Below are 10,671 nucleotides of genomic sequence, written 5' to 3'. Positions count from 1 at the left end.
GAAAATGTTTTGAGAATGATGAGGGCAATGAATGTACAAATGCGCTTTACACAATTGATGTGTGTATGGATTGTGATAAGAGTTGTATGAGCCCCTGATAAAATGATTTAAAAACAAAAAACAAAACAAACAAACAAAAAAACAAGAAAAGAATGAGGATTAGACACAAGGCAAATTTTTCAATAATCCTCATTCACTAAGAATCGCAAACTTTTTGATTAACTGTTGAGCACAGTTTCTACCATCCAGGGACTTCAACATCGTAAAAGTTTGATAAATCTGCTGTGTTCCATTGAGACTCCATGTGACAAGTAGTTACATAGGCTTTAGGCTGTAATCTTGAAGAAAGCATATTGTCAGGTCTTGCTCTAAGTTCCAACAACTAACCTCTCTGTTAGCAGCCAAGCACTTAGCTACTGCAACTCTTGGTCTCTGTGTAATGAAATTAAGGGGAAAACAAGAGATGGTAACTCTTTTATTTCTAAAGTTAGTTAAAATGGGAACGAGTAGCTAAAACTATTATTTAGAAAACCTTATTTTGCTGCTCCCTGACAAGCATTGGACTGCTAACTGCTCAGTGCGCAGTTCAAACCCATCCGGAGAAAGGTGAGGCTGATGGATCCCATAAAGATTGATAGCCTCAGAAACCCTATATAGGGCTGTAATTAGTTGAAATGGACTCTGTGGCATGATTTTGCTTTGGGATTCATTACCTTACTTCCCTCATTAAATTTCACTCTCTAAAAATGGTCCATCTGACTGTTCTCGGCAAAAACTCAGAACTAAAAAAGTTAAGAGACCAGATTTGAGTCCTTAGCTTGATCTTCCTCATAGGTTGTGTCTCCCATGGACTTCTGAATTAGTTATATAAGATAACCCTTTGCAAGCGAAAATCCTGCTTCTGATTTGTAAATATTTACATACAAGACAGCCTCCTGCCATTATGATAAGGACATCAACAGGAGAGTCCCAGAGAAGCTGGGCCCAAGAGAGACTGCTGGGGTGCTCCATTAGTCCATCCCGGGTCACAGAGGGAAGAAGCAGCTGATTCACAGTCACCTTGATTTGCTTGTTATCCTCCCAGTGTTTGCATCTTAGCCAAGGGTCAGTGATTTCCCCACCTCCTGCCCCTAATACAGCCCTAGAAAGATGAGAAACATCAGGGTTACAGACACTGGCGCCAAGAGACAAATTGGTCTAGAGAGCAAGGATGTGGGCGTACCCTCATTGAAGGCACCACTTTGTGTTCCCAAAACCTTAGGACCCCTGGCTCTCTGGGAAGCAGATGAAGCAGATGATGTGAACAGCTGGAAACAAGCCTAATTTAAGAGTGTCTCCCAGGAGACTACATCCTTCCAAGAGGAAATAAGCACTTCAGAGGGCCTTTGGGGAGATGTACTGCTCATAGCGTTTAAGAGAGGTGGTGCAAACGTTTAACATGCTCAGCTGCTAATGGAAAGACTGGCAGTTAGAGCCCACCCAGAAGTGCCTCAGAAGAAAGACATGGTGATCAGTCACCACCAAGAACTCAGCCACCAACAGCCATGGAGCTCTTAGCCCCTGCCTTCCTATTCACATGTGGAAGTCCATTCCAATTCACAGTGACCATAAGTCTGCTTTAACACACAAAAAGTCACTGTGAGTCAGAATCTACTCATCCTCAATTGGGTTTTTTAAAAAAACAAAAAACAACCCTCTGAACTCACTGTCATCAAGTCAATTTTGACTCATAGCACCCCTCTAGGAGAGAGTAGAATTGCTCCTGTGGGTTTCAGAGACTGTAAACCTTAACGGGAGCAGAAAGCCTCATCTTTCTCCCTTGGAGCACTGCTGGATTTGAAACGCTGCCCCTGCACAGTAAGCAGCCCAGTGCATAATCCACTACATTATCGGAGCTCTTTTACTGATGTTTAAAATGACAGCTCTGGGCCAGAGCATTCCGAGAGGCGTAGAGAAAAGGTCCTTGGAGAGATATTGAGCTTTGACTCCCAATTCTGCCAACCAACTAGCTCTGTGGCCTTGAACAGGTTACTTTCTGAGGCTTAGCTTCCTCTACTGAAATGGTGATTACCCTCCTGACCTACCTCACAGAGTTGTAATAAAAATAAAAAGCAGCAGATCCTGAACAAAGCACAGTCCTAAGCCCATAGGAAGGACTGATTTCTGCATTCTAAAGTAGTGCAAAGTAGACATAAATGTTATTTATTCTCATTCTTCATAACCTAGGAGGCACCCCTTGGGGTGCATAGAGAGCACATTCTTACCCCGACCCTCATTCCCAGGGAGCAGTCTTTGCACTGCAATCTGTGGGGTTCAATTCTAGAAAAGGAGTAAAGGAAAAAGACTCCAGACCAGCAAACTCCCATCTCCTGTGACTGTAGCAGGAATTCAGTGAACCCCTTCTTTGTGTGCCCTGCCTGGGCTTTGAGTCACGGACAACACAAAGAGAGAGGCCTCAGAAACACTTTCTGGATCACTGGCCTCTTGGAATGTATTTGTTGGAAACTCTTTGCTATCAACAGAGCTGACTGTGTGCCAAATCACAAATATGTAAACCAAGGGGGGTTGCTCTATTTCATCCAAACTTGGAACACTCAATCATTTCTCACACTGATGCACAAAGAGAAGGAGTGTTTTCAGGGACAGCATTGCCTGTATTGTCCCCCTCACCTTTGTGAAGCTCTTATTAGGCACTAGCACTATTTTAAGTACTTTAATGGTTAAAACATTTCATCACATCAATTATGACCACGTATGTATGAGCTTTCTATAACTACATGCCTTCTCCTGTGATCATTAGAAGAAAAGGGTGGACTAATCCCTCTTTTCATCTCCTATGTTGGTTAACCTGGCAGCAGTCAACCTAGCTCCCATGTGTCCCAGGAAGCCACATAATTATCGTGTCATTTAAGGAAAGATCCCTTGAGCCCCATTATTAAGGCTCGCTTCCCTTCCCTTAACCCTCAGCTTTCTCATCCCAATCTTCTTAAAGGCCACCAAGACTAATCTCCTTGTGCTCTTATTCCATACCCAGATGACCACCCCCACCTCCATCTGCAATGTCCCCTGCAGCTTGTTGTCAGTCATCAAGAAAATCCTATTTAATCTTAAACTCCCCTTGAACTTTTCTTTCACTGGCTTTTATCCTTGGCTGCACATTAGAATTGCTCATAAAGCATAAAAAATTTAAAACATTTAAAGACCAACCCTCACCCTTTCAATAATTAAGTCAAAAATTGGGTAGAGGGGAAGAGAAGGCTCACCTGTGACCCATTATCAAGTCAATTCCTATTCATAGTGACCATATAATTCAGAGTAGAATTGCCTCATAGTTTTTCTAAGACTGTAGTCTTTATGCAAGGTGCCCTTGTGGCACAGTGGTTAAGTGCTCCATTGATCATTGAAAAGTCAATGGCCTGAATGCACCAGCCATTCCTTGGGAGAAAGACCTGTAAAAATGTCAGGCCAGCAAACTGACCCCTCCCTAGAAACATGTGCTATAGAGGATGACACTAAACCTACAGGTTGGGAAGAGGGACCAGCCTGTCACCCCCACAGAGAAGCAACCCAAGAAGGAAAATGAGAGAATGAGGTCTAGACCCCTTATTGGCACATCAAGCTGTAAGGACGATGTCCCGCCACAGAGCTGCTAAGGCACAAAGAGGACTGTATGGCTCATAACAGCTCAAGACATGATGTCTCCTCACTGTAGCATACCGCAACAGAGGACAATACTGGGGACACACGGTGGGGAGTGAGTCCTGACTGAACTCCCCACAGCAGGATGAACCAAGAAAGGGGCATAACAGATCAGCAACAGGAGTAAAGCAAAGTCACAAAGCCCCTGAGGAGCCCCCAAATTAGACTTGAGGCTAGGAGAAGCAGTTCCCAGAGCCCCCAGTGGACAGATATTCATAAAGATCAGAGGACAGACCTGGAATTATCTATGCTCTTTTGACGGTTTTTTGCTAGTTATATTTTTTCTTTTTCTTTCTTCTCTCTTTTTACTCATTTTTGGTATTCTTTTTGTGTTGTCTACATTATTGCTGGTTTGCCCAAGCAAGCCCAAAGAGAAAGCAACAGGACTGGCGGTTCCCTAGGGACTTAGGGAGAGGAGGAGGTGGGGGAAGGGAGCAGTGAGTAAACAATGCCACAGACAGGGGAAGAACTAGGGAATTAAAATCAATAACAATGACGATATAGAGATCGTCAGGGTGTTTAAGCAAAAGCAATCTAGCTGAGAGGAATTATTAAGAGGCAGAAGAAGAGAGAGCATGATGGTGGGGCAGGAGGAAGGTAAAAGGAAACAGAGGAAAGACCTAGGAAGCAAAGCTATGGATAGAGGTATAAACATAGGTGTACACTTATATAAATACATTAATTCGTAAAAGTAGAGGTATTGGCCTGTGTACATATATTTATATTGCAATACATTGAGGAAGTGGACAGACTTTGGGCCTCTGCTCAAGCCCTCCCTCAATACAAAAACACTTTGTTCTAACAACCTGGCATTCTGTGATGCTCACCCTCCTGGCACAATCGCTGAAGACGAAAAGGGTGCACAAGCAAATGTGGTGAAGAAAGCTAATGGTGCCTGGCTATCAAAAGATACAGCATCTGGGGTCTTAAAGGCTTGAAGTTAAACAAGCAGCCATCTAGCAGAGAAGCAACAAAGCCCACATGGAAGAAGCACACCAGCCTGTGTGCTCATGAGTTGTCTATGGTATCAGGTAACAGGCATCAGAAGACCCAAAACAAACAAGCAAATAAAAAAAAAGAAAGAAAGCAAACATGTTGTTGAGAACCAGGGAGGAGGCTGGAGCAGAGACCCAAAACCCATCTATATACAATGGGACATCACCTCACAGAAGGGTCACAAGGAAGGGATAAGTCAACCAGGGCACAGTATAGTACCAATGAAACACACACTATTTCTCTGGCTCCTTGAGGCTTCTTCACTCCCCACTATCATGACCCCAATCCTGCCTTTCACTTTGGGCTATGCCAGAGCATGTACACAGGTACAGGTAAGAGCTCAGGACACACGGAATCCAGGTCAGATAAACCCCTCAGGAACAGAAAAGGGAGTATTGATACCAGGAGGTTGGGGGGAAGTGAAGAGAGGAGGGGGAAGAAAACAGGGGGGGGGGGGCAGACAGCAGTCAGTGTAAGATATGAAAATAATAATATTTTATAATTTATCAAGGGGTCACGAGGGCGGGAGGTAGAGGAGGGAGAGTAGATGAACCGATACCAAGGGCTCATATAGAAAGTAAATGTTTGGAAAATAACGATAGCAACATATGTACAAAAATGCTTGATATAGTTAATGTATGGATTGTGGTAGGAGCTGTAAGAGCCCACAATAAAATGATCTTCAAAAAAAATGCCAGGCCAGGAGACCCTATAAAACAGTGACCTCTGTTGCCTAGGGTAACTATGAGTCAGAATCAACTTGACAATATACAACAACCTTTGAACTACCCACCTTTCAGTTAGCAGCCAAGCACTTAACCACTAAGAAGGCTGAGGAACGGGCATTTTTCCCCCTAAATTTAAGCACAATGAGGAGGCCGTTGCTAAAGGCTGTTAGGTAGCCTACAGGCTCTACAGGAGCGTCTTGGAGTCAGATCACATCAACACAGCAGTCTGGAAACCAAAAATGGAGCCCGCTGACCACAGACAACCTCAAAGTATGTATTGCCAGTAAGAATCCTTTTTTATATAACTATTATATAATTCAGTTGACTTTTTAAAAAATCAGCATGGAATTTTATGTGCTGAATTGTTCTATCACCCCCCAAATTATTATCAGGATACAACTCTGTAGTTGCACCTTCCTCCCAATACAATCCCTGACAGCCATTGACCTGCTCCCCTAAACTATAGTTGTCTTTTTGAGAATGAAATATCAACGGAATCATACAGTATGCAACCTCTTGAGGCTGCTTTCTTTTGTGCAGCACAAGGCCCTTGAGATCCATCCAGGTTGGCAGGTGTATTAACAGTTCATTTCTTTTTTATTGGTGAGTAGAAGTCCAAGGTACAAATGCAACCATTTACTTATTCATCCATTTGTTGAGTGTTGATTGTGGATCCCAAGAGAATTAAATCCTAACAACGTCCATCTTGTTTATCATCATGTGGTGCATTTGGACACTTAAGAAGATTTTTGTGTTCTTTGCATTGCGCTATGCTTTGGTAGAACAGGGATAAAATCTTATTAGCCTCACCACTGACAATTACAGGTCAAGCTCCTCTTCAGAGGCTTTGTGCCTGCTGTTTCCACTGCCCAGATGCCCTTCTACACGGCTGCTTTCCTCCTCCCTTCCTTCGTCTATGCCTCTCCTTCAATCCCACTCTGCCCAAGAGACAGCTCTGTCCACACTTGCTACAATGTCACCTTTCCTTTATGACTTTGTTTTCATTATTATCCAGCGAACTTTCTTTTCAAGGCACGTAGTACCCTCACTTCAAGTTGACTCAGTTGTCACCAGTGCTTCCTCGCCTCTCACTTGAATGGAATCCCCAGGAGTCAGAGACCTTCCTGTTTTGCCCATGGATGCATCCATTGTCCTTAGTATAGTGCCTTGCCTGGTAGGGCTTCAGTAGTAGTTAAATAACTACATGACTGAATCTCGCCCTCTGATAACCATATTATGATTAATTTTCTTTCCAAAGTTTCCCCTAAAATTTATTTGAACTGGGTTGCATCTAGATAATAACCTTTAGAGGACTCCATACAATGTGTTTTTTCCTAATTGCATTCCCTAGGGATGACTGAGATCCCAGGCCCTCTAGGGATCCCCCACATTTTCCGTTTGTAATGACATCACTTCAAGGAGACTCCTGCTTGGAAAAACTTAGTGTGTGGACATTAGTCATAAAGGGCGTGCCTTGGGACCAAGGGTTCACACACACAAGTGTATACATAGACATCCACATACATGCACACACAGTCCCACACACGCATACATAAGTAAAATGGGTTATTTGGAAAACACCATTTGGTTTCCAAATTTTAAAAATGTGTATTATTTGTCCTCCTGAACATGTCTTTTGACTTTTAAAAAGCTTTAAATTAAGTTCAACTCTGTAGGGATTTTTATAGGAATTAGTTGGCAGGCTCAATATTTTAAAGTAGGCCATCCACAATGTAGAAATACTGAAAACAAGTCAAAATAGAGCAGAACTAAGATGCATGCACTGATATAACCAGAATATTGTGTTTACAGACTATAATTTCCTTAAAATGTTAATCAGATAGTTTTCTTTTAATTTTCAAAGTCATAAAATGGCATCACAATAAAAGTACAGATTATAGAATAATAAAAATTATCTCCTACAAATATAGCTTATGTAATTAGTTAACAGCCCTACAACTCAGATATACTATGATTTTGACATATTTCTGCTGTTGTTATTAGCTGTCATCAGTCTGTTCCAATGAGTAGCCACGCTTTGTATAGCAGGATGGAACGTTGCCTGATCCTGCAGCATCTGCCAAGTGACAATTGAGTCCGTTGTTGCAGCTACAGTGTCCAACCATATATTTCTGTATGGTGTTATAGTTCATAAATCTAGCCTACTGTGGAACCTGTATATACACCATAACTCAAGCGCTTACCCACAGACATAATCACATTTTCAATATACACTATTCATGTTTGGAAGGAGTAGGGGTAAAAGTAAATTTGTGTAAACATTAGCACCTTTCTTCCCTCTGAACGTTTTTTCCTTGATAAATTGTTAAAGTCTTCTTGAAACATTTGCATCATTCTGAAAGCCTAATTCCTTCTTTCTTTTACTCAACAAATATTTATTGATCACCTACTATGTTCTATGCATTTGAGATATAGCACTGGTGTTAGTTTGGGAAAATCCCATCTTTATTGGAGCTTGTTTTGTTTTTTGTTTTTAATGAGCTTATGTTTTATTAGGGAGACACAGATAACACATGATGAACACAAACATCTTACTTTAATATTTCTACACAGAAAATTAATATAAATTTAACAACTTAAAATAGCACATGTATGTCATCTCAAAGTTTATACAGATCAAAAGTCTAGACACAATTTAGCTGTGTCCTCTGTAAAGATGCCATCAAGGTGCTGGTCAGGGTTGGATTCTTGTGTGGAGGCTCAGATGGGAAAGATCCTGCATCCAGGATCACTCAAGATATGGGTAGATTTCACTTCCTGTGGCTATAAGATTGATGGAAACTCCCTTCTTCAAAGTTAGCAATAGTATGGTAGCGAAATGGAGTCTGGCACAATCATGAATTATCATATTCTATTGATTAGAAACAAGTAGCTGATTTAACAACATTTTAATTGAGGGAATTATAGAAGAGGGTGAACACCAGAAAATAGAGATTACTGAGGGCCACCTTAAGGTCTGCCCACCATAACAAATAAATAATGTATACAATGTATCAGACAGTTCTAAGTATTGAGGAAAGGGGAATATGTGAGCAGAGGGTAAAAAAATCAGCAATGTCAAGAGATGCTGAGGTTTTCAGCACAGTGGTTAAGGGGGCTGCTGTGAAAAGGTGGGATTCCCCGCAGTCTTATAGAATGTGAGAAGATCAACAAAAGAAATGTCTGAAGAAGCACCTTCTAAGCAGAGGAAGAGCTGGGATGAAGGCCCCAACGAAAGTGTACCTGCTGTGTTCTAGGAACAGGAGAGGAGGCAGAATGAGCAACTCACCCTCCCCACTTTTGAATATGTCAGTAAGTGCCATTCTAATTGGCAAGTAGCAAATATGCAGAGTTTTTACTATGGCTCCCGAGTTCCTGGATGGTGTGAATGGTTAACAGATTCAACGGCTAACTATGGTGTTCAAGTCGCTCAAAGCTGTTGCAGAAGAAAAGCCTGGCACTCGCCGACAAATTCAGGCACAATTTGACTCTGACTCACAGGGGGTCACCATGAGTCGTCATCAACTCTGTAGGAACTGATTTAAGTCTTTTGTCTTACAATAGGTCCAGAAGGAACCCTAGTGGTGATTAAACACATGGCTGCTCACCCCAAAGTCAGTCGTTTGAGCCCACCAGCCGCTCCTTGAATAAAAGATAGGGCAGTCTGCTTGCATAACGACGAGAGCCTTGGACACCCCAAGGGTAATTTGACCCAATAGGAGTGCTAGTGACTCTGCAGCTTAGCTGTGGCACTGCTAACCACAAGGTCTGGGTTTCCGCTTTCTCCCTCAATTCCCATAAATATTTACAGGCTTTACACTCTCTATCGTGATGATATGAGTCAGAATCTACTTGGACGCAGTGGGGTTTGTTTGCTTTTTATAGCTATGAGTGGCTATGAGTTGCAATTTACTTGAAGCCAACAGATTGGTTAGTTTTCGTGGCTTCAGGTGTATAGCAATAAACAAGACAAAGTGCCTGCTTCTGTCAGTATGCGTACATTCTAATAAGGCGCTTGGTTCCAGACTTTTTAATGTGAGATATATATATATATGTGCATTTATTTAATCCTCACAATAACCCTTTGAAGTGGATACCAATCTTTACCTTATTTTATAGGTGAGGAATGTTCATGCTTTTTGCCCATTTTCTTGCTGAATTGTTGGTCATTTTCTGATAGATTAGTAGGGCTCTTTACATATGCTTGACATTGTAGCCAGTCTTTTACTATTATATGTGTTAAAAGTATCTTGTCTAAGTGTGTATCTTCTTTTTCACCTTCTCTAAAGCCCACATCAGAAAACTACAACTAGCTAGCCAAACCAAACCTTTGGCTTCCTTTGTATGGCTTTAAATCATTATTAAAAAAACAAAACAAAGAAGACTATTCAACAAAGACCACATGACCTGCAAAACCTAAAATATTTGCTATCAGATCCCTAACCTGCTTTAAGCATCTGCTGATGTATATAAAGTCTTAATTTGTTCAAATATATTTGTCCATCATTATTAAGAAATCCTTCCAGTACTACATGAGTAGAAATATCAAATAACGTTTTCTATAAAATGATTTAAATATTTGCTCCTAGTGCTTACATTCTTAAACCACTTGGGTTTTCTCTTAGTCAGTGAAACTTTCGTGTTGTTGCACGGGGATTTCCCTCCAGGTTGGACAATTGCTTTTTCTCTCTCTATTTATTTACAAGGACCGTAGGGGCTCGTGGTGTAGGACATGGGCCCAGGACAGTGTGGTCTTTCATTCTGTTGGGCATAGGGTTGCTACGTTTGAAATCAACTCGATGGCACCTAACAACAACAACAATATTTATTTGCCATTATCTTTGGTCTCACTTCTACCATTCATCAAATCCCATGTATCCTTAGACCTATTCCATGACTTTCTATGTTATTCCAGCAAACTTGTCTAGTCCTGTGATAATATTACAGTCTCTTAATACATAAGTTTCTTAAAACATTCTAGTGGGATTGTCTGAGTCTTGGGATATGCAAAAGCTCAAATTTACACGATAGTGCCAACGTATTTACTACAAAAATTGAACCACTTTACCTTCTCATCAGCAACATATATTTTTTCTTCTTATGAAAAGTATCTTGATCCACAAGCCTACCCCTACTCGATCGCTGAGGACATAGGGGGTGCATTAGCAAAAGTGGGGAAGAAAGCAGATGGTGCCCAACTATCAAATGACACAGCATCTGGGGTCTTACAGGATTGAAGACAAACAGA

The sequence above is a fragment of the Echinops telfairi genome, unplaced genomic scaffold (assembly GCF_000313985.2).
Source record: "Echinops telfairi isolate 266 unplaced genomic scaffold, ASM31398v2 ScPeMD7_9;HRSCAF=40, whole genome shotgun sequence".
NCBI classification, from domain to species: domain Eukaryota; kingdom Metazoa; phylum Chordata; class Mammalia; order Afrosoricida; family Tenrecidae; genus Echinops; species Echinops telfairi.
The sequence above is the reverse complement of the archived record's forward strand: the minus strand, read 5'-3'. Positions refer to the sequence as shown.